The sequence below is a fragment of the Grampus griseus genome, assembly GCF_964374135.1.
Source record: "Grampus griseus genome assembly, chromosome: 4".
Classification (NCBI taxonomy): Eukaryota; Metazoa; Chordata; class Mammalia; order Artiodactyla; family Delphinidae; genus Grampus; species Grampus griseus.
In genome coordinates, this window is record NC_138997.1 from 77,804,218 (window position 1) to 77,829,004 (window position 24,787).

The following is a 24,787-nucleotide window of genomic DNA, read 5'->3' on the forward strand; positions in this document are numbered from 1 at the left end:
ATGCCATTTGAGAAAGACTCAACTGGCCATTGCTGGTGGGGAAAGTGGCAGGGGACAATGAACAAAGGAGTACAGGCAGCCTACAGAAACCAGGAAAGGCAAGAAAATGGATTCTGCCCAAGAACCTCCAGAAAGGAATGCAGCCCTTCCATTTCCTGGATTTTAGCCCGGTGAGGCTCATTTTGGACCTCAAATCTCCAGAATTTAAGGTAGTAAGTTTGTACTAAGCCACTAAGTTTACGGTCATTTGTTACAGCAGCAATAGGAATTTAGTATATATGTCCCCAGTGTTTAAATGAGAATGTATCATTTTAAAAATCAGAAATAAATAAAATTTAAAGATTTTATATATACATACAAACTGGAAAGGGGACCAGAGGACTAAATAACATTTCCTTAATGTATACATGGGATGACACACACCATTAGCTTGTAATTGCTCAGAGACATGGCCCTAAGGCACCCACGCAATCCTCAAAAGGCACAAAGAGGCCAAGAGTGTGCTCTCACATGCCCGCTATTGACAGCTTTCATTCTACCCATTCCCTACTCCTTCATCGACTGCTCCACAGCCAGCAGGCGTGCTGTATCTACCTAGTCTTCAACAGAAGTGCAGATTTTACAAAAAACAGGAAAATCAAACTGTAAAAAGGAAAGACATATTGAAAAGACTGCCGATACAACATCATTGTTTGAACAACAGGAAATGTTCTAAGACACCAGATAGAAATCTGTTTTTAATGTGATATACTTAGTTTTCCAGAGAATAGAAAATTGCCCGTTATAAATGCATTGTCATGACAATTGGAAAAAGAACAAAACTGCAGCAAATTCCTTTGTTTTTCACTGTACCTTTCAAACCTAGAGACCTAAAAAAGCTTTACAATGTAGTAGCTTGATGTTTTCTTTTTTTAAAATTTATTTTATTGAAGCATAGTTGATTTATAATGTTATGTTAATTTCTGCTGAACAGCAAAGTGATTCAGTTACACATATCATACATTCTTCTTCATATTCTTTTCTATTATGGTTTATCACAGGATATTGAATGTAGTTCCCTGTGCTATACAGTATGATTTTTTTAAAGGTTAAAAGTAAAAGCAGTTGGAAAATCTTCTTTAGAGAACAGAGGGAAGCAGTTCTTATAAGAGAAGTGTTAAACTTTTTCTTAAACTGTTTATTTCCTTCCTGATTATGAAAGTAATATATACTTATGGTAGAAAATTTATAGAATATAGAAAAATACATAGGAAAAAATACTAATCATTCATATTCAAAGGAAATCATTGCTAAAATCTTTGTCATATTTTCTCCAATTTTATAGGATTTTTCATAGTAAAGCTATAATATAAAGTATACACAATTTTGATTTTGATTTTTTGTTAACATTATAACAATAGCCTTTAATACTGAATACAAAATTGTAGTATCACCATGATTTTTATATTGCATAATTTTCATATTTGCAGATGTACCAAAATATATTTACACCTCCCCTAAAGTTGAATAATTAGGTTGATTATAACTGTACATATTGACAAATAATGCTGTAATCAACAGCTTTATATGTAGATTTTTCTACATTAAAAATTGTTTCTTTAGGATCAACAAAAATGGAATAAAATAGCTTAGGATTGGAACAGCTAATTTGAAATGTAAGAATATTTTTGAAAATTTAGTATGCATTGCTAAAATTCTTCCTAAAGATGTATATGTTGATCTTCAAGCAGTACTTGAGACTGTATCACCAACTCTCACCAGCTGAGTATTATTACTTTTAAATCTTTGTAACTTTGATAAACAGAAAATAATATTTCCCTATATTTATTTTAATTATTTTTTAGTTAGGTTAAACACTTTCCTCACTTTTTATTTGTATGTCTTCTTTCGTAAATTTTCTAGTCACATCATTCGTCAATTTGTTTTTTAGGGTTAATTTATTTAGAAGAGTTTACAGTAGTGGGCCAGAGATACTGAGCAAATGACAAAATCAAATAGTTTATTGTGGGGTTAGTTTCAGATCAGATACACCCAGGGAGCATCCTCTCTGACAGCAAGAAACGGTAACCACATAAATGCTGTCACAACCCTGCTCTCTGCCTCCAGGGATGCCCTTCCAAACATCACCCCAACACTGGATGTCTGTACTCATAAAAAATGCCTAGTGAATGGCAAGCCATAAATTACCTGTCTGCACTTTCCTAAAAATTCTTACTTTCAGGAGCAAGTTGGTGGTTCCAAGGAAGTCCAGACATACCTTATCTAAGAGATCTCTAATAGAAGGAAAAGGAGGTAGGCAGAGCAGGGCCAAGAACACCCTATAGGAACGAGAAGGCTCCCCAGTCTATTGCATGGCCATGGGGATGACTCCCTTTAAAAAAGACGGGGGCGGGGCGGTCCCTAAGAGCTACCACCATGGGATGAAGAGTCAATCAATGAGTTTCATCAGTTATTTGTTGTCAAGAATATGAATCACAAATGGATTTGCCCTAATGATATTTTTAGAGTGGCTTCATATAATTTTCATGAATACTTTGTATATTGACTCTTCACCCTGTTAACAGCTTTGTTTGGTTTAAGAACAATGTAACAAGCACCTGGGTTTGAGGGAGTTTTGGTTTGTTTATTTTGGGGTTTTTTTTGTTTGGTTGTTGTGTTTTTGGTTTTGGTGTGTTTTTTTTTGCTTGGGAATAGCTAAATAAATAAAATAAAATAGATGGCTTCATAAAAATAAAACTCAACATGGAATTACAGCTTCAGGGAGGCAGGGATGGGGGAGGGGTGTGGAGAGTTCTGGGTGGATTTTCAGGTCAAAATCTCATCCACTTGAGAATTAAAAGAAAAAAAAAATTATATCATGAAAAAGGAGAGAGGGTCCCTTATTGAGCAAGATACCCTATTGGTAGTTTTACATGGTATCTACTCCCTGAGACCTCCACTTGGCAACTTAGAATGATATATGTGCAACAAAACACTACTTTTTTTAGAACCCTTTAAAAATGTAAAATTTTGTGTCAGATAGAGACCATGTATATTATTTTAGGTTACTTTGGTTTCATCTAAAACAGAACCCCACTAAAAATGGCTTAAACAATAAGGGTATTCTTATCTCAAATAAAGATAAGTAGAAAATTAGGTTGGTCCAGGGTGATTAATTCAGTGGGTCAACAATGACTGGACTCCAGTTGGAATTTCTGTGATTTTTGGAGCTGTTTTCTTAGGGTTTTCAGATAACTGCCATGACCCCAAATATCATGTCTTCAAACAAAAATGTCCAATAAGACATTTGACCAGGGAAGGAAATATTTCCCAGAAGCCCGCAGCGGAATTTACCTTAAAATGGATTGGTCAGAATTGGTCACAAACCCCAACCTCAACCATTAGCAAAGGGGAACAGGATTAGTCTTAAACCAACCATGATTTGCCCCGGACTGGATTTATAATTCCCAACACCTAGACAAAATTTGGGCTCTGTAGGGAAGGAAGTGGTGGCAGAATGGTTCATGTGTTAGCAACCAAGAGTCTGCCACAGCCCATCTTATTCAATCTATGTTTCCCCAGAATCTAGTGAAATACAAAGCAAATATTTGTAGCTAAGTTAATAAATGCAAGTAAATTGGAATACCTTTATAAAATATCACAAGAACATTACCTGTACCAAGATGACTCAAGAATTATGAAATATCCTGTTTTAGTAGAATACTAAAAGGTAACACTCAACAAAATTAATATATAGTTATTTCCTTGAATGAAGAAATACCTTAAATTTGACATCAGAATACTTTGAAATTAAAATGAATAAATAAACACTAGTAAATTGTACTGGTTTGACAAATTGGAGGAGATTAAGTTGGAGGAAACGTTTATAAGGAAATACTCAAAATTGTGCCACACGATCTTTACCGATGACCTTTAAAATGGCACCAGTAATGGATGCTGCTTTTCTATTTTCATATAATTAAGCTACCTAAATAGCATCTAGTTAACGAAGAAAAGATGACCAGGTTCACTACCTATTCAGTTGACTCCCATCTCTATGCTCCCATGATCATAACTGTTTCACATTACACCATCATTTATCCTATAAATCAGCCTCCTTCCCTCCTTTCTTAGGGCAGAGACAGGTCCTATTCAGTTCTGTACTCCCAGGAGCATGGAGTAGATACCCTGTAAAGTATTTGCCCAAGACCCAGTCACCAATATCTACTAAGTGGCTTGTTCTGTGTTTCACAGTATTTCTGTCCCAGTTATGAAGTAACACTCTCTGGGCTCCAAACCTTCCCTTCCTTATACCCTGCTCTGCCACCTGGACTGGGCCCCGCCAAGAGGGAAACCAGAGGGAGGCAGCAAGGCTGGAGGTGGAAGAAGAGGCTCGCTCGTTTCCTACCTGCTTCCTATTCCTGTGAGCATCACCCCAGTGTTTCTTCACCCTGAGGGCAGTTCTTTCTTGAAGTAGCAGCTGAGCCCAGTTGGCATTTTTTTCCAACACTTGAAGGTCCAGCTTGATCAAATCCCACCCCGTCCCGAGACTCTCACCCCATCCCTGAGACTCTTCAGCCAGGCAGCACCGCTTCCTCAGGCCCCCCTCCAAGCTCAGAAATATCAGAACCAGCTTAGCACAACGCTTCCTCAGAGGTCTGAGTTTCAGCTCTCCAGGTTGTGTCTTCAAACACTCTGAATTTTAGTAACTCCAGCCTCTGTCCTTTGTCCCCTCAGCCTTAGCTGCTTCCTGCAATTGCTACCTCCCGAACACCTCAAAATTCTCTTGTGGCCCTTTCTGTTACCTAGTTAACAACTTTTATACCTTGTTAGCAATTCTTTATATGGACCCCGTTCAAAGCCCTTGGTCCTTGACTGATTTACACGTTCCCCCACTGAAATAATCCATGGCGTTACACACATACCCCAAATGAGCTAATATATCGGTGCCCCATTCTGGGAAACTATTGTTTGATACTATTTTTTGAGGAATTCTGGAGCTTAGTGGCGCTGGAGGGAGGACCATCTAGGGAGAAAGACCATCTAAGGGCGCTCTCAGTCTTTTTACTGCTGCTCTAAACTGGCCCAAAGTTGCGTCAGCAAAGTGAAATCCCTGCAGTTAACCTGGGCCTCTTCCTGAGAAGGTGACGGAGGAGCTACCTATCAGTATGTAAACATAGCCCTTGGGGTTTTCCCACTCTTCTAACTCAAGGGCCTTATTCAGGCACCCCTTCCATTAAAATGCCATAGCCCCACTAAAGGAACTCCAGTCTTCACACCTCTCTCTCTCCCTCTTGCTACAATTACAGTGATGTTTCACCATCCCTTAGGGTTTGATGCCCCAGGCAGCTGCTCAGTTTCTCTGCTCCCTGATGCAGTTCTGCAGTTAAGCATATGAGCTATATTGTTCTCCAGAAAGTAGGACCTCAACCTTTTATATTTCTGAGAATTTTACCTAAAAACGAACTTCAAAAAACAACAGGCATACTGAATTATAATAACTAACACTGAGCCCTAGGCAGTGAGGCAAGTCATAAGCATGGGTAATCTCATAGAATACAATAATGAGGAAGGTACTGTTTTTAGCCCCACTTTCCACATAAGAAATCAAGGCATATAGTGGTCCTGTCATTTGCTCATCTTTTTTACATCAGGATCTAATCCCGGGCCTTCTGGCTCTTAACCTCTCTACTATAGACTGACTGTCATACCAGACCTTGACAGTGGACAGCTCTGTTCCAGAGTCCTCACAATTCTCTGGAGAGTAAATGCAATCCAAGGCTTCCATTTCTTTCATTGTTTTGGTTCAAAATCTTCAGAAATGGCCTATGAGTACTAAATAGTCTGAAAATGAACTGCTTTCAAGAAAACTTTGTTCAGCAACAGCATAATGATGGACTTTTAAACTAGATGCACACAATTTGGCTTTAAGCAGCTAGCTCCATGGGGAGTCCATGACAGGCTTTTATGACAAGCCAATTCTTAAGGAGAATGATACAGAGGTTACGACAAATAAACACATAATTGCACAAGGCAAATACCGAAAATAAGTGTAATAGGTTCAGCAATGCCTCTCCATGAGGGCCACAGTGCATGAAGACTTCATGGAGGCAGCAAGGCTGGACGGTGCCCATTAGCTGACGCAGAGGAGGTGAAGAGGTGGAGCGCTGGCGTTGTTCCACTTGTATCAAGTCGGACTCCGAGTACAGTATAGAATATTATCTGAGCCTATCTTTAAAAGGACCACAAACAATAAAGAATTTAGGCAATAATCTGACATTATTAGGGAGTAGTCGGGAAGTGCATCACCTACGAATATTGCAAAGGAGGTTCACCAGAATTTTGAGAATTTAGGGCCAAATTGCATACTGATTTTCAGTTTTCTTCAATTGACTTCCATAGACAGTGTTTTTAAGTAATGTCAAAAAATCATACCTTCTGAATGAGTATTTTGATCTACACAGTCCAAAGAGTCCAAAAGCAAAGTAGCATGAAATAGAAGGGGTGTGCGTGTGTGTGCGCATGCGCACATGCCAGTCCCCGCTTGTCCCCGGATCTATTCCGTCCCTTCCCCTCTCTGCTCTATATAGCAGTGGGGCTCACCGCTGCAGGCTGTGTTTCCCAGGTGCTGGAGACGGATGCGAGGCTGGGAAAGGAGAGACCAGGGTATTTCTCCCACTGTCTCTCCACCTCAGGCAGTACCTCTGTGGTTCCAGCTCCTCCTGGACAGACCCACCAGGGTTCCAGCTTCTTTGGGGGTAACTCCAGCCCCTGGTCTCTGCCAAACAGCACCTCCTCCCTTTGGTGAAGGTAGGCAATGTCTTCCTGCTGCTATAAATTCCTGAGTTATCTCACCATCCCCAGCTGAGTCTCTCAACTCCTTTGTGGCCTGAATAACCAAATTAAATGTGCTCTATTAAAAACACCGGAAGTAAAAAAAATAAAACACCAGAAGTAGTTTCTGCGTTACTGGTTGAACATTGATATAGAGGGGAAGGAGCTCCAATTATGGAATAATCCTGGCTTCTCTCTGCCATGTGACCATGGAGCCACTGACAAAAGAGTAAAATCATTTGACTGATGAGTGTGGAAGTAGAAGTCAGGCACGCAGAGCCCAGTCTCTTCCCTTCCCCTTTCCTCTGGAAGTCAGCATACCCCCAGGCAGTGTGTGCTCTGCTCTGCCCTCAGCCACATGGTGAAAGGGTCTGGCCCCAAAGAGGATGCTTGCAGAGTTCTAGGGCTGCCAATGGCTGGGCAAGTCTGCCTAATTCTAAGTTTCTGGATTAGGAAGCCCACTCTTCTACAGATGCAAGTACAGTGTGCTTTATCACCATTATCAGTAATAAGGGTAATTCCATGGATTCCTCCATGGTTATCACTTTTGTTTCCTATACCTCAATTAGTTCAGAACTCAAACAGGGAAGAGGGTCCTTACTGGGACCCCTCAGAAACCCAGCATACATAATATTCATATATATTATATTCTAATTAATCATATTCCTAAGTCCCTAGACCAATTATAAATAATAGCTAATCCTATAATTTACAGTGTGCCAGGAATTATTCTAAGTGCTTTACGTATAACTCATTTAATCCTCAAACCAATACAACGTCTATTATTAAAATTCCTGTTTTAGAGCCAAGAGAACCAAAACACAGAGGTATTATATAACTTGCCCAAAGTCACACAGATAATAAGTGGTAGAATCTATAATCAAACTCCAAAAGTTAGGCTATAAAATCTGTACTCTGAAGCACCATGCTATGCTGCTTATATTTTAGATTTTAACAAATGATTCTGTACTTCAGCTAATGTGATTTAATTTTCAGTCTTAGATACACCATTTTCAAATATCTCTTGTAACCCAGAAAGCAGTCTCAGCTTTTGCTCCACTTCAACTTTGATATAGAACTCTATATTACTTCCCTCTCCAAGAAGAATCCATTCCCAAGAAAGACATTACTAAGCAATGTAGGTTTTACTAAGTATTTCATATAAGAAATGGAAAAAGGGACTTGCATCAAATACCCCATGGCAAACTACAGTGTGTTATGCTGTATAACGGACACATTCCTGAAGACTTCAATCATTCTACTCTGACAACTTGAAAGATAATTATCACAGAAATAAATGTAAACCTTTCCTCTGATCCCCCATAATTCTAGCACCTACCCACGCCATACACAAAAGTTTCCATCCTTTATTACACTCTGCAATTTACTTCTGCTTCTTCCTCCAGACCTGTTTACCTAACCCCCCACCACGAAGTTCAACAAAGATCTCCCAGCCACAGGGGCCTACCCTTCTTAGAAAAAGGAAGAAGTGGATAGAAATAGATTAATACAGTATTGTGTTGGGGCCACTTTATACCAGCTTGCAAGAGCCAGTTGCTATATTTTCAGGAATTCTGCAAGCAGTTCTTAAAGAGAGCCTTGTGAAAAAACTAAATTACATGAACTTACAGTAAACAAACGGCATTTAAAATGAAGATAATCTAACACAACACTGTAAATCAACTATACTCCAATAAAAATTTTAAAAAATAAAACAAAAAAATTAATAAAATATATTATCAAAATTTGTAAATCTGAATAAAACCAAATATAATAAATACTCAGAACTGAGTACTTCCTACTTCTTTTACTATATTTTGCATTTATCTATGCTTTTAAAGTTATTTACATTTGTTGTAACTGTATGGTAAAAATACTATACAAAGGTTTCTGTGTATCACTTCCCAGCTCTGTATTCAACGATGTCATATTGATAGCTTAAAATGAGCCATGGTGGGAGTATTTATGCCGTGGAAATGTGCAAATGTTACAAACTAGAGCTTTCTTTTTTCCTGGAGAGTCTATTTACCAGCTTATTTACTAACACACCAGTAGATAGTTAACAGATGATTGATAGATAAATAGATAGATGTAAATGTACATACTTACATATATACATAGATAATGTAGATAGATCAACACTACTTTCCTTACAAAATACCTTTGTATTTTCTTTAACAAAACTTCTTGTAAATTTCAGCTACAGGACTACACCCTATGTGTATTTCCCATTAGAATATAGAGCACATGGTTTCATACAGGGCATGAAAATTAAAGCTCAAGCAATTCACTGACCCTCCTTTCACATAAACAGACAACAGTAATAGGGAAAGGGAACTAACAATAGAAACCATGTGGATCTGGTACAAAAGTCTCTTTGAAGAGTTGAGGGGAAAGGCTGAGCCAGCACAAGTCCCTGGGAGCACAGCTACATATTCTAAATTACAGGATGTCAGCATAAACATTCTCCAGTAGTAGGGTGCACTTAGAAACCTCTTCTCTAAACAAGAAAAATGATATTTTAAACTGCAATGGAGGGTAACTAATTTCTATATAAGAGAGCAAAGCCAAGCAAATTTGCAAAATTTGGCAACTAGAGAACTGCGAACTGCTTTTGTGGGGCAATCTTCTCCAGTGCCAACCTAAGTAGACAAAATAGTTTTTTTTAATGTAATGATACTCTATCTCTCGGGGTTTTATATTAATGCTAATGACATTATGCTGCAGTAGTTAACTGAATTTACTACAGTAGTAACTGCAGCTTGAGATCCCAAAGAGCACAGGCAGCGCTCCCAGGCAGCCCATACCTTCTACAGGAATATTTACAAATGCAAAATATTTTTGACAAAAAACTTTAAAACGTTACTTGTTTTATGACTGTCGTTATAAATATTAAAATAAACATAGGGCAGAAGCAATTCAATTCAAATATTTACAATGTTCAAATCACGGTTCTCATCAGCAGGGAGATATAAAGATTATTCCACAAGGGCCCCACTTTGCAGATATGTACAGGGTGGTCGAGGAGACACAACCAAGTGTAACCTGGATAACCTGCCTAACCAGCTTGCAGTACAAATATGGTCACACTTTTAATAATCCAGTTGCCCCATGCCTGAATTATCTAAGCTCTTTCTCCAGCAGAAATCTGGGGGCAGAGTTGCTTATTCAGTTCAAAGAGGACCATTTGAAATCCACAAGACAAAATTAGAGAGTTTGATCAGGGCACTGTGAGCCTCAGTTTACAATTTTCATCACTTCTGTTGCTACCATCTGGTGTCACTATTGAATATGGGTCCTTGCCTTTGGCTGCTAAGTCATCCTTGCTGGGTCAGATCTCTGCAGAGGCTGCAGTGATACTTTGTGCTTTGGCTTTCAAAATTTTATCTCATTTAGTTTGCAGTCACAAGCCCATCACGCCAAACTAAGAAAATCTGCTACATATTCTGTGTCTACAAAGACAGATGGCCACTTTGGTCCCCTTAAAATGTATAGGGTCTCACCAGATATACTGCATCTTAAACAATTTAGAAAATAATCTGGACTATGATAAATGTGTACACAAATTCAATAGGAACACAGAGTACAGGGCAATTAAGTTTGACTGAATAAAGAGAGCTTTCCAGAGCCAATGATATTTGATCTGAGACTTAAGAGTGTGGATTGTGAAAACAAAGTGAGAAAGGCAGTTATGGGCAAAACAGCCCAAGGGAAAAGAATGCTGAAATATTTGAAAGTAAAAGATGACAGGAACACAGGGTTCATGGGTGGCCAGGAATGAAGGGAGTTGAAAAAGGAAAGTAAGATGAAGAGCCACCCTTTGTTAGGCTTTGAATATCATGTTAATGAGTTTGAAGTCTATTCTCAAGACAGTGTGAAGCCACTCAAGGATTAAGATCAGAAGAAGTAATGTGCTTGGATCTGTAATTTAGAGAGATAACTGGTACCTATGCTGAAGGTGGACAGGCTGGAGGCGAGAACCTGAAGCTGTCCAGCAGAGATGGCACGGCCCTGAGAGCAGAGGCAGTGATAACCAAAGGGAAAGAACTGATTCCAGTAGTATTTCAGGATAGAGTTAGAAAATACTAGGGAATAGCTCTATGTAGGGTGAAATGCAGAGGGAAAAGTCAGAAATGATGCTGAGGTTTGTGGCTAGGGAGACTGGATGAAAGCTATGCCATTAGCCGCACTAGGAAACATTAGAAGAGGAGAGTTGTAATGGGGCCACAAATAATGGCATTCTTTTGGACACAGTGAGTTTGATGTGCCCACAGGACATTCATGTGGAAAAGCACTTTCTAAATTCACATTATAAAAAAAAAAAAGAAAATGCTTTTATTTGTCTCTAGGCTCAAAATGGTAATAACTGTGCTGTAAGGACATAAAAAACACTCCCTACAACAAAATTTCTCATCACATACCAATATTCTGCTACAAAAACATTTCTGGCACCTATAAGACAGAATAGACAGGTTGAAAATACATATTATTTTTTGTTGGTGTATTTATAGAATGATACACTACAAATTGATGCAAATGAAAAAGATTACCTAATAAATAGCAGGGATTCACAGTTGGCTATTTGGAAAAAATATATGGATTAGAGACTTACCTCATATCATAAACCAAGTTAAATTACAGAAAAATTAAAATAGAAGATAATGAAGGTATATATTTCTGCAATCTCTGGATCTCAGGATGAGAAATATCTTGTATACTTAAAAACAATGGAAAAAGTCACATCATTTATACTTAATAAATTTGACTTTGTGAGCACTTTATATTTCTCTCCTTCAATGAGAAACATTAGCTAAATTAAAAGGACATAATATATGGAAATTTATAAGTAACAAATATAAGAGAAGAAAAATTAGTATTATTTATATATAAATATCTAATAAGATTCCTTAATAAGAAAGGAAGAGAGAAAAAGTTACAGATAGACAATAAATGTTCACCTCACTTAGAATGAAGAAACTTTATATATTTTTAAAAACTGTATGAGAAAACAAAACACTAGTAAGTTTGCAATAAACAGACCCTCTCAAATATAGCTGATGAGAGTGCTGTTTTAATTTTTTAAAAAGAAAACTGACAATATTTATCAAATTTGTGCTTGTCCCAATTCTGATACCATTCAAAATGCAGACAATAATTTATATTGTTAAACATTTAAATGCTTATCTTTAAACACATTTAAAGATTTACATATTTCAAAATGTATATACTGATGTTTATAATCATGAAAAAATAGCAAATAATGTAAAAGTCTAAGGGACTGATTTAGATATAATCATCTTAGATGTAATCAGTATAAAAGTGTGAGTGTAAGAGATGGTTCAATAAAAAGAAAAAAGATCCACACGCATAATGTGTGCAAATTCTAGACACTGCCCGGAAAGGGAAGGAGTGTGTTCCTCTCTTCCTCTCCTCCCATTCCTACTTGCTGGAATTTGGGAGTAATGGTGGACGATGGAAGCCCTATGTTGATGATAGCCAATCCACAGATAGAGCCTGGATCCCCAACAAAGACCCCCTCATAATGCCCTTGCCTCATCTAATGCAGGTATACCTGCCATATACATGCTGTATACATTCAATGTTCTAAGTGGCAACACTGTATAACTATATGCACAATCAGCTACAGAAATTAATGTTTTGCTCATTGACCAAAATTTGGCAACAGACCTGTGGAGGTTTGGGTACATCTGTGTGTCAGAGCAGATGGATGAGAAATAGCACATAGATCCATGTGCCCCCTGCCATTCTCCTTTACCATTTAAGAGAGATCAGAGTCTCCTTTTCTTATGCTTTAAAATAATGTCATTGAACTATTGAAAAATGCATTGAACTATTCCAGAAAACAGATAAAGTTCTCAAGGAGAATTTGTCAACTGTTAAAAAGTGGACAAGTTGATAATTGCCCCTGGAAAATATTGACAAATAAAGCCCAGATTATTACAAGGTTATGACAGAGATTGCTAATTTGCCCCAATATGCATCTTCCCCTACTTCTTTAGTAACATAACCACCCATTTTTAGCTCAGAATAGGGTTGCCCAGAATAAAATTTACATTTCACAGTCTCTCTTATAGCTAGACATGGCCATGTGACTAGATTCTGCCCAATAAGATATAAGCAGAAGAGGAATGTGCGAACTCCAGGAAGCGTTCTTCTTTAAAGGGAGGGGTGCACCCTTCCTCTTTCATGCTGGTTGAGAGCACATATGAGCTTTTTATCTGGAGCAGCCATATTGGACCTTCCATGGGAAGCTATGTGTTAAGATAGCAGAGGGACAACATTTCTAACTATAGGAGAAATGCAAATCAAAAGTACAATGAGGTATCACCTAACACCAGTCAGAATGGCCAAATCAAAAAGTCTACAAATAATAAATGCTGGTGAGGGCATGGAGAAAAAGGATCACTTCTACACTGTTGGTGGAAACTAACGCAACATTGTAAATCAACTATATTTCAATAATTTTTTTTTTTTAAATAGGAATACCCACAAAAAAAAAAAAAGATAGCAGAGGGACCTGATAGAAGGAGACTGAGTCCCTCACGACTGTGGAGTCTCCTTATTAGTAATAGATTGCCTACTTCTTTTTCCTGTTTATGAGAAAGAGAAATAGATCCCTACCTTCTTTAAGCCACTCTTACTTTGGGCCTCCTGTCAAGCTTAAATGTTACAAACATCAAAACCATAACATTGTTCTATGTTCCCAAAAGTATCAGAAGGGAATGACTATTTTCAATGAATCATCACCATCATTTCTCAGATTCCTCCATAAGTGACATAAAGACAATTAACTTCAGTGCAATATTAAATTGCTAAACATATCAACAATCACTCAAGCAGAACAATAATCGCAATATAAATTTATATTAAAATTGCTTAATTATTAAGACATTAAAGTCTGATAACAAAAGAGACTAGTTTACTGGTGTCTTGCCTTGCTTCCTTCCAAAGGGAACAGTTTTCAAAAACTCTCAGGAAAAAATTATGAAGTAACAGTGAGAATCAGCCACATTAAGAAGAGTTAACAATAGAATGAGAAAAAAATAGCAATTAATGCCTCTTTTAAGGTCTATGAAAGAGAAACAGACTCACAAACATAGAGAACAGACTTGTGGTTGCCAAGGGGGAGGAGGGTGGGGGAGGGATGAAGTGGGAGATTGGGGTTAGCATATGCCAACTATTATATTTAGAATGGATGAAAAACAAGGTCCTACTGTATACCACAGGGAACTATATTCATTTTCATATTCATTTATATACATGTGAATATGTCACATTCACATGCATATAAAATACTTCTAGAAGACTACTGAACTCACAGAGATGTAAAAATCCACCATAGATCAAGTCTACAACCCAAATTCAAAACAGATTTCTCTTACAAGTAGAGTATAATTACAGGAATTTGAAAAAAAATCAAATCTAAAAGATTCTTTCTGGCCATCCCTCCTCCATTCTGCCCAAAGTACATCGAAGAAGTCCTAATGAGTAATAAAAACTAGAAGAGTAAAGGGCTGAACCCTCCCATTTGATACACAGGTCATCTAATCTTTTTTCTATTTTTTCTATCTAGGTATAAGTCCAGTGACCATATAGTTAGCATCATTCATCAAAAATTATGATGTATTTCTCTTCAAAAGATAATAATAGATTTACTAACCTAAAACATGAAATTAAATGACATTCTTAAGAAAATGTAATCAAAGTAAATAGTGATAACACATGCATACATATATATGTAATACCTAGTACATAAAAAAATAAGAGAGGAAAAGGGGAAGATGATGGAGGACGGGGTTCTTCCTTCTAGAAAAATGCCAGAAAATAAATGTAGAAGTAATAGAATTCAAAAAAATCACCATTTTGCAACCCCGTGTGATATCTGTGATATTCAGACAAGGATCCAAAGGGATGTTAATACCATTCAGTGAAAAGTTGTTAAAAAAGCAGGATAATACATCCTATGATCTCGAAGTATCATCCCACATACCACTTTTGATTTACAAGAGGAAGGAAAGGGTACCTTATGTTGCAGAGCTATAGCAGACATCACCTAACTAAATAACCAAGCTGTTCATCAAGAATGGCACAAACAGACATCACGTGCTACTTAATGGGATGCAACAGGAAGTACACAAGTGGGAAGTGGGACGTTTTTCTAAATAATTAACCCACACTCCAGAAATGTCAATGGCATGAAAGTAAACAAAAAGACAGAGGGATGGCTCTAGATAAACAAGATGAAAAAGACATGGGATTGGGATTGACTTATATACACTAATATGTATAAAATGGATAACAAATAAGAACCTGCTGTATAAAAAAATAAAATAAAATTCAAAAAAAAATAAATACTTGAATAAAAATATCTCAGATGTTATGCAAACATCTAGATCAGTAGTTGTAGGAAGCCCTTAATTTTAATGTAAATTCTTTTGCAATAAACTACAATTTATTTTTTCACTTCAGAAAAAAAATAATAAATTAAAGATAAATAAATAAATAAAAGACATGACAGCAAAATGCATTGCATGATTTATGTTGCATTTTGAATTTAAAAAAACATATGCAATATTTCTTTAGTAACTGGAGAAATTTGAATATGGACCAAATATTTGATTATATTACTGAACAAATATTAAACTTATTTGCTGTCTAGTAGTATTGTAGTTATATAAGAGAAAGTTCCTGTCCTTGGAGATACACGTTAAGTTATTTAAAGGTGAATTGTTATAACACCTGCAACTTATTTCTAATAATTCAGGGAAACATGTGTTTGATACACATGATTATATACACACAGAAAGAGAAAGAGAAAGCATACGTGGCAAGATGTTAACTGGTAATTCTAAATAAAGAATATAGTGTTGCTTATTGGACTATTCTCAACTTTCATAGCATTGAAATTCAAAATAAATTGTGGAAAAAAAGAGCTAAAGGGAAAAGGAGGGAAAGGTGGTTAATATGGAAGCTCTTCAAGATAATTCCATGTAGAAGGTGGCTCCTATTATATCATTTAAATGCTATGTTAGAGGCAAGATAAATATATAGTATAATATTATATATGATATATGGCATGATATATGACATGTCATGATATGACATATGATATACATGATATGGTAATCACCTCTGAAGAAAATATCCAAACACATTAACTAAAAGATTAAATTCAGTTAAGTTAAAAATATCTGGAAGCATACATAACTACAGCCATGTAACAGTGAAGTTTAATCTCAATTTTACTATCTACTAGTTGTGTCATCTTGGGCATGATACTTAACACTAACTTGACATTTCTTGGATTTCCCTTCTGCAAAACAAAGATGACAATACATAACTCATATGGTTGCTTTGATAAATAAATGCTGTAATGCTGCAGGGCAGTGGGTCTCAGACTTCAGTTGCATCCCAGTCACCTGGAAGGTTTGTCGCCACCCCCAGAGTGTCTAATTAATTAGGTTTGGGATGGAGCCTGAGAGTGTGCATTTCCAATAAGTTCCCATGTGATTCTGGTGCTGTTGGTCTGGGGACCACACTTTGAGAATTACCGCTATAGATATTCAAATTGAAAAATGTGCACCCCTTACCAGCAGCAATAGAGAGAGAAATCTGTCCCTCTGCCTCCCAGGGTGACATCTATTACCTTGAGTAGGCTCCTTCACCATCCCATGGTCACTTGCATTTTTTTCTTTAGCTGGAGATCCTCACCATTCCCATCTGTGTCTTGAGCCTGAACACACATAAGTGTCTCATTAGCCAAGAACTGAGCATAACATGTAAGCTGCACTTAGTTCCACTACAGTTTCTTTTTTGGAAACAGGTGTCATATGTAAAAACTACACATATTTCTTCTGGAATTAGTCTGCTACATCAATGCCTGTGTGTCGGGTGTTCAGAGTGAACTGTGTCCCCGTGGTACCTTCATGAGCATCTGGCATAAATCTCAGAGCCATTCTACCCAGCTGGATGTCTGCCCTGATTCCTAATTTTCATCTATGTTTCCTGCTAGAAAAACAGCATAGCTGTGACCTTCAGCCTGATCATGTTGGATCCTTCTCACACCCCCACTCCCAGTATGACCTCAAGGATAGACAGAGAAATCAAATTTCTAGTATCGGACTGTGTGAACTAGAAAGCTCACTGCCATAGACCTCATGTGCCCCAGCTTAGACCTCCTTTTCATGCCACTGTCCATATCAAGTTCAAGATTACTCTGCAATCTGACTTGGGTTTTTGAACCTCAACCCCTCACGGATGCTTATAAGAGGAACAGTGTAATAGATTGTAAAGAGCATGGGTTCTGGAGACCCAAAGACTTAAGTTAGAATCCTAGCTTGATTACCAGCTTAGAAAGCCCTTGACCAAATTACTTAAGGTCACTTGAGCCTCGGTTTGCTTATTTGTACAATGGGAATAACAATTTGATTCATAAGATTAAATGAGATAATGCATATGAAAACACTGAATTCAGTGTCTGACTATAGTAAGTATGAGATATGTTAGATTTTTAAAAAAAAATCATAGTGATGATGAAGAGGATGATGACAACTGACAGAGGGAGGACAAAAAAGAAAAACATTCCTATTGGTGAAGTTAAATCTTTGGCTATTTTCTGGCCAGCTTCTGCCCCACATTTATCCCTCCACCTTAAACTCCCACCATGCCTTATATTGCATAGGACTTCAAAAATAAATTAAAAAATCTTTCCAATGGCTGTCCTAAATCCTAAGATCCAGGAATGGTCATTCTGTTCTTCCCATGATAGACAGGACTTAAAGAGTTAATAGGGACAATTACTCTGCTTCGCGGAATTTCTTAACGGTGGAGAGGTTCCCAGGAGCCCTCTCTTTATGTAGGGTTGTGAGTCTGGAGGTTGGAAACGTTGCCCCTAAGAAAGCCGGACCACACAGTGCTCTATTCTGCAATCTCATGAAATGGGCTCCTTAGTGAGAGACACATGCAATAGATGAAAAAGCAATGGACTAGAAGTCGGAACAGCTGGATTTCAGTTGCAATCTCTCACCAATAACTAGTTGTATGGCCCTGGACACTGTTTCGGAATATTTTCTCTCTTCCCTTGTGTGTAACATATATACTCACTCTGTAGGATCTCTTCTACCTTTCAAAAATTATGATTATCTCTGTTTTAATTTTGGCCCTGGATTAGTCTTCCATCCTGGAAGAATCATAATTGACATATAGGTTTGTCAATTTCACAGTTCATTTCATGAAAGTCCTGACAGTCACCCAGTAGCTAGCATCAAGAACTACATCATAGGAACTTCCCTGGTGGTCCAGTGGTTACGACTTCACCTTCCAATGCATGGGGTGCAGGTTCTAAGATCCCACATGCCTCGCGGCCAAAAAACCAAACCATAAAAAAACAGAAGCAATATTGTAACAAATTCAATAAAGACTTTAAAAAATGGTCCACATCAAAAAAAAAAAAAGAAAATCTTTAGAAAAAAAAAGAACTACATCATAATTGTGATGCACCACCTTGAATAAAAAACAGAAGAAAATAACACTGCATTCAAGTAAGACTTATGGAAAGGTGGTCCAAAATCTCATGGATATACACTTATTGTATCGACATTTCTGTAGCTCCATTTATGCCCTAAAGTACAAAAATAAATGCCTTTAACCTTTAAAAAAGCTACAATCAGGTAACAAAACAGCTTCCACAACATGATTTGATTTTTAAAGAACATACATAGAGTTATGCACATCAAGGTAATGGTGGTGTTTATCACTCAACGATAGTTACAGATTTTGTAAATTTTTTTCTTTTCTTATTATCAGTATTTTCTAATCTTCTACCATGTGCATGTATTTCTTTTGTAATAAAAAACAAAATGCAACATTCTGAATCCTGATTCTCTATTTCACAGTGTTTTATAGTTTCTCTGCCTGAAAAGTAATTCAGAGTACTACACTTCTAATCTTTTTATGGATGAAAAGGAGAAAAAAACCATTCATAGCTCCCTAGCATGTTTTCCAAGCAGAACATTTTTTTCCATTAAACTCTATCCCATCTTTAAGAACTCTCTTATTGAGGTATCCTTAAACTATTGCCCTTAATTATGACTGTTTCTCATAAAGAAGCAAAAAGTGCTTAGCCTGGCACGCACGCACACACACACACACACACACACACACACACACACACACACACACACACGGTTGCAGGTTTCAGAGCTCAGATTCACCTGCTCTTCCCCCAACCAGCTATAGAGGTTTTCACACTGGGACACCTTAACAGACTGAAAGAGGCACAAAAGCAGAGTTGCCTACCTGGATCTGAATCCTACTCTAGGTTGAGTCATGACTCTGCTATCCTCAAGTTGTGTGACCTTGAGCCCTTTACTTCCCCTCTCACAGCCTCAGTTTTCTCATCTGCAAAATGAGTACACAACGTTGTCAGGACTGCGTGAGATCCTACTCGTAAAAAGGCACAGTCCAGTGCATGGAAAATAGTAATTACTTATTGGAGCATTGAATGGCTTAATAAATTTAACTATAATTAATTCTAAAATAAAACTTAAGCCTCCTCCCAAATAACTTCAGAAACTTAGCTTTTTTGGTCCAGTACAAAATCCCACCCCATCCTCATCAGTTTTCTCCTATTTGAGAGGAAAAAATATACTTCAAGTATATTTTAGGTAATTTTTCTGCTTCGATTTTATTATATCAAAACTCTACCTATACAATTTCTCAATTTTAAAATCTTTTAATGCTCAAATGAGCTATTTCTTAATAAAAAGATTATTATTTCTTATTTCTCAGAAGTAGAATTAATATCTAATCCATCTAACTACACAAACAGAATTTTTTGAGGTGGAAGGAAATTCAGAAGTAGCAGTATCTTTTCTATTCAGATAGATGCCCATTAACACAAACTTATGTTTATATAAGTTTAAAAAATATTTTGAATATTCACATATTCACACTCACTAGCTTTTAAGTTCCTAGCACTAAAACAAAAAGAAACTCTGTTAAATGTTATATTCAAAAGGGATGGTACAGTGTCTGTTAGTACATAAACTTAATCTTTCTTAAATTAATTATCAAACTTTTTTGGTAGCAACTCAGTGGGGCAGTCTACTATAAAATGAAAGCAGAGGGATGTTGAAAGGACCATCCCCATTACCTTTCATGTTTCACTGATTTACTTATTAATCTGTTGTTCTTGTAAAGGCCTCTAATGGTTAATCTTGCTATTGCAATGTACTAGCTCTGCCATGTGAGTAGGGAAAGTACTTGGCCCATCTTTAAGTGTGGTTTATAATAATACCAGCTTCATAGAGACATTGTGCGGATTAGATGAGACAAATGTATAAATCATTAGCAGAATCTGAATATAAGTGCTTATTAAATTTTATGCAATATTATTATCATTATTTTTTATTACTGAGAAAATATGAGCATTGGAGAAGTTAACTTCTTAAGGTTTCTTTAAAGAAGACTATTTGAAAGAGATTAAGTTCCCATGAGAACAGCAATATGTCCTGGTCTATTTTCAAAGTTCATTCCTTCATAAATTAATTCCTCTTGTTACTCCCTTGGGCCAGCTTAGGAGAAAACCTCTTCAATTCCCTACTTCATGGGGTGATTTTACCCCATGAAGTTGACATTCACCTGGTTGAACGCAGCCCTTCACAACCAGTAATTAGGACTTTTTTTTCCCTTAACTATAAAACCATTTAAAAATATGAGTAAAAATACAATGTGACAGATACCTGTGAGTGTAACAATGCTAAAATACCAAGATTAAGCATACACTAATATTTTGCTTTCTTTACTTCAATTCTCTCACTTTCTTTTCTAAAAAATGAAATGTTACACCTACATCGCTACACTCAACCTGCCGTCTTCCTCCCCAGCAGTAACCACCATCCTAATGCTGATGTGTATTAGATTCAGGACATTCTTCTACTTCATTACATATGCAGCATCCATAAATAGTACTATTTTTAAATTCTACATAAATGAATTATACTTAAAGTATAATTTGCAACTTACTCTTTTTTATTCAGCATTGCATTTTTGAAATAAACCATACTTACTCTTGTAGATCTGGAACATTCATTACAAATCTTTGCATAGTAATTGTTTGAATAAACAATGGTTTATACATTTATTCACTGTTAAACGGATTATTTCCCTTGTTACAAACCTGCTCAAAGACTCTCCCTGTGCACAAATGCCTGGGGTTTTCTAGGGTAAAGAAGTAATAAAATAGTAGGATGGACACCAGGTGCAAATTCACCTCTACAAAGTACTCACAGATTGCTCTCCAAAGTCAGCAAACCAATTTACACTCCAACCAACATGTATGTGGTTTCATCTTCCCCCACATCCTCATGAATGCTTGGTACTGTTACATGTATTGAATTTTTCTTATTTGTCATTGGTATTATTTTCACATCTGCATGAATTATTTGCCAATCCAATCATCTGCCAGGAATCTTGTAATGTCATTTTCTGAAAAAAGTCTTTGTAATATCAGGAGACAGAGCAAATGGATGCATGAGTCTAACAATTCAATCATTCATGAAGGATATTTTCTTAAATAAAAAGACAAAATCAGTGAAGGGGATGAGTCAACATCTGAAAATATAAATATGAACCAAAAATCATGTTCTTCTTATAAGGCAGCTGGAGGTAAGCCAACAAAAGAAATCCTAAAGTTTAACTCCTGCTCTGAAATTTAGGGTCATTTAGATTGTATTCATTCCTTAAGAAACCACAAAAGCTGCAATTTCCTTTGTATCTTTCAGAAGCAGGGCAGAAATAAAGTCCTCATAGAAATTAATAAATATTGCTGTGAGATCTCATATTCCACTTAGCTGGCAGATCAAGACTGGTTCAATCATTTATATATCAGTTGAGGATAAACTAATGAGCTCTGTGTATGAGGTTGCGTTTATGTAAACGGAATTGTATCCAAGTCTTTCATGTTACAAATGTGCTTGCTACTGGGTCTTCATAAAAATAAAAACCACAGTGGTCCTATGAACACGAATGCCAATATTTTTATACAAAGTAATATTAAACACAATAATCTACTACACATTCCTACCTACCAATATTGTACCCATTTCCAGATAAAATTATGAAGAATAATCCTCGCCTTGGTAAATGTAATTTTTAAGATTTAAAAAAAATTTTAGTTGTTGCTTCTGTCATTTTTGTTTGCTTTTGTTATTCTATTCCCATTTATACTGCCTACCATTGAAAGATGATAATACTCAGCTATGTAAACTGTCTTTCATTATGGTCTAATCATTGGGATGTATTCTAAGTAATCTTACATAAGAAAACATTCAAACACCTAGAAATAATATCTATACAGATCCAAAAGAAAATAAAGCTGATGCTTGGTACTGGCACATTACATTCTAAGGCAGCCATAAAGGTGCTTTGATCTGGATCTCAACAAGACTCTCTGTAAAATATTTAAAATAATTTCCTAGTGTTAATGTTAATTTCATATTAGATAAAAATATATTGCATGCCCTTTCATTTTCATGACTTATTTCTAAGAGGGAGTAGGAGAAAGACTGCTTTGATATAAAGACCTTTTGAAATTGACAATGCTTGATCACTGGATATTCAATAGAGGCAATGATTCAACTAAATTTATATTTGTAAGTGTAATCATTTACTAAGAAATGATTTTTAACAAGCTGAAATATGCATATTATTAACAAAACAATGCAGCGACTTTAGATATTTTAGATACCTAAAGAAAACTGTATCCAACGGAGATACAAAAGAAGTTACAACAGACACCACAGAAATACAAAGCATCCTAAGAGACTACTACAAGCAACTCTATGCCAATAAAATGGACAACCTGGAAGAAACGGACAAATTCACAGAAAGGTATAACCTTCCAAGACTGAACGAGGAAGAAATAGAAAATATGAACAGATCAATCACAAGTAATGAAATTGAAACTATGATTAAAAATCTTCCAACAAACAAAAAGTCCAGGACCAGACGGCTTCACAGGTGAATTGTATCAAACATTTAGAGAAGAGCTAACACCCATCCTTCTCAAACTCTTCCAAAAAATTGCAGAAGAAGGAACACTCCCAAACTCATTCTATGAGGCCACCATCACCCTGATACCAAAACCAGACAAAGATACTACAAAAAAAGAAAACTACAGACCAATGTCACTCATGAATATAGATGCAAAAATCCTCAACAAAATACTAGCAAACAGAATTCAACAACACATTAAAAGGATCATACACCATGATCAAGTGAGGTTTATCCCAGGAATGCAAGGATTCTTCAATATACGCAAGTCAATCAATGTGATTCATCATATTAAAAGACTGAAGAAGAAAAACCATATGATCATCTCAAGAGATGCAGAAAAAGCTTTTGAAAAAATTCAACATCCATTTATGATAAAAACTCTCCAGAAAGTGGGCATAGTGGGAACCTACCTCAACATAATAAAGGCCATATATGACAAACCCACAGCAAACATCATTCTCAATGGTGAAAGCATTCCTCTAAGATCAGGAACAAGACAAGGATGTCCACTCTCACCACTATTATTCAACATAGTTTTGGAAGTCCTAGCCATGGCAATCAGAGAACAAAAAGAAATAAAAGGAATCCAAATCGGAAAAGAAGAAGTAAAACTGTGACTGTTTGTAGATGACATGATACTATACATAGAGAATCCTAAAGATGCCACCAGAAAACTACCAGAGCTAATCAATGAATTTGGTAAAGCTGCAGGGTACAAAATTAATGCACAGAAATCTCTTGCATTCCTATACACTAATGATGAAAAATCTGAAAGAGAAATTAAGGAAACACTCCCATTTACCATTGCAACAAAAAGAATAAAATATCTAGGAATAAACCTACCTAGGGAGACAAAAGACCTGTATGCAGAAAACTATAAGACACTGATGAAAGAAATTAAAGATGATAACAACAGATGGAGAGATATACCATGTTCCTGGAATGGAAGAATCAATATTGTAAAAATGACTATACTACCCAAATCAATCTACAGATTCAATGCAATCCCTATCAAATTATCAATGGCATTTTTTACAGAACTAGAACAAAAAATCTTAAAATTTGTATGGAGATACAAGATCCCCGAATAGCCAAAGCAGTCTTGAGGGAAAAAATCGGAGCTGGAGTAATCAGACTCCCTGACTTCAGGCTATACTACAAAGCTACAGTAATCAAGATAGTATGGTACTGGCACAAAAACAGAGATACAGATCAATGGAACTGGATAGAAAGCCAGAGATAAACTCACACACCTAGGGTCAACTAATGTATGACAAAGGAGGCAAGGATATACAATGGAGAAAAGACAGTCTCTTCAATAAGTGGTGCTGGGAAAACGGGACAGCTACATGTAGAAAAATGAAATTAGAACACTCCCTAACACCATACACAAAAATAAACTCAAAATGGATTAGAGACCTAAATATAAGACTGGACACTATAAAACTCTTAGAGGAAAACATAGGAAGAACACTCTTTAACATAAATCACAGCAAGATCTTTTTTGACCCTCCTCCTAGAGTAATGGAAATGAAAACAAAAATAAGCAAATGGGACTTAATGAAACTTAAAAGCTTTTACAAAGCAAAGGAAACTGCAAACAAGATGAAAAGACAACCCTCAGGATTGGAGAAAATATTTGGAAACGAATCAACAAAGAATTAATCTCCAAAATATATAAACAGCTCATGCAGCTCAATATTAAAAAGACAAACAACCCAATCCAAAAAATGGGCAGAAGACGTAAGTAGACATTTCTCCAAAGAAGACATACAGATGGCCACAAAGCACATGAAAAGCTGCTCAACATCACTAATTATTAGAGAAATGCAAATCAAAACTACAATGAGTTATCACCTCACACCAGTTAGAATGGACATCATCAGAAAATCTACAA

General features: G+C 36.4%; 1 protein-coding gene across 1 annotated transcript in view; it reads right to left on the bottom strand.

The window, feature by feature from the left end:
- GRXCR1 (glutaredoxin and cysteine rich domain containing 1) overlaps positions 1-16,568 on the bottom strand; it is a gene marked incomplete at its 5' end in the record, with an annotated part of 283,593 nt that extends 267,025 nt beyond the window's left edge. Inside the window, one exon of the transcript XR_014296687.1 lies at positions 16,481-16,568. The remainder of the gene's footprint in view (positions 1-16,480) is intronic.
- Positions 16,569-24,787: the final 8,219 nt, after the last annotated feature.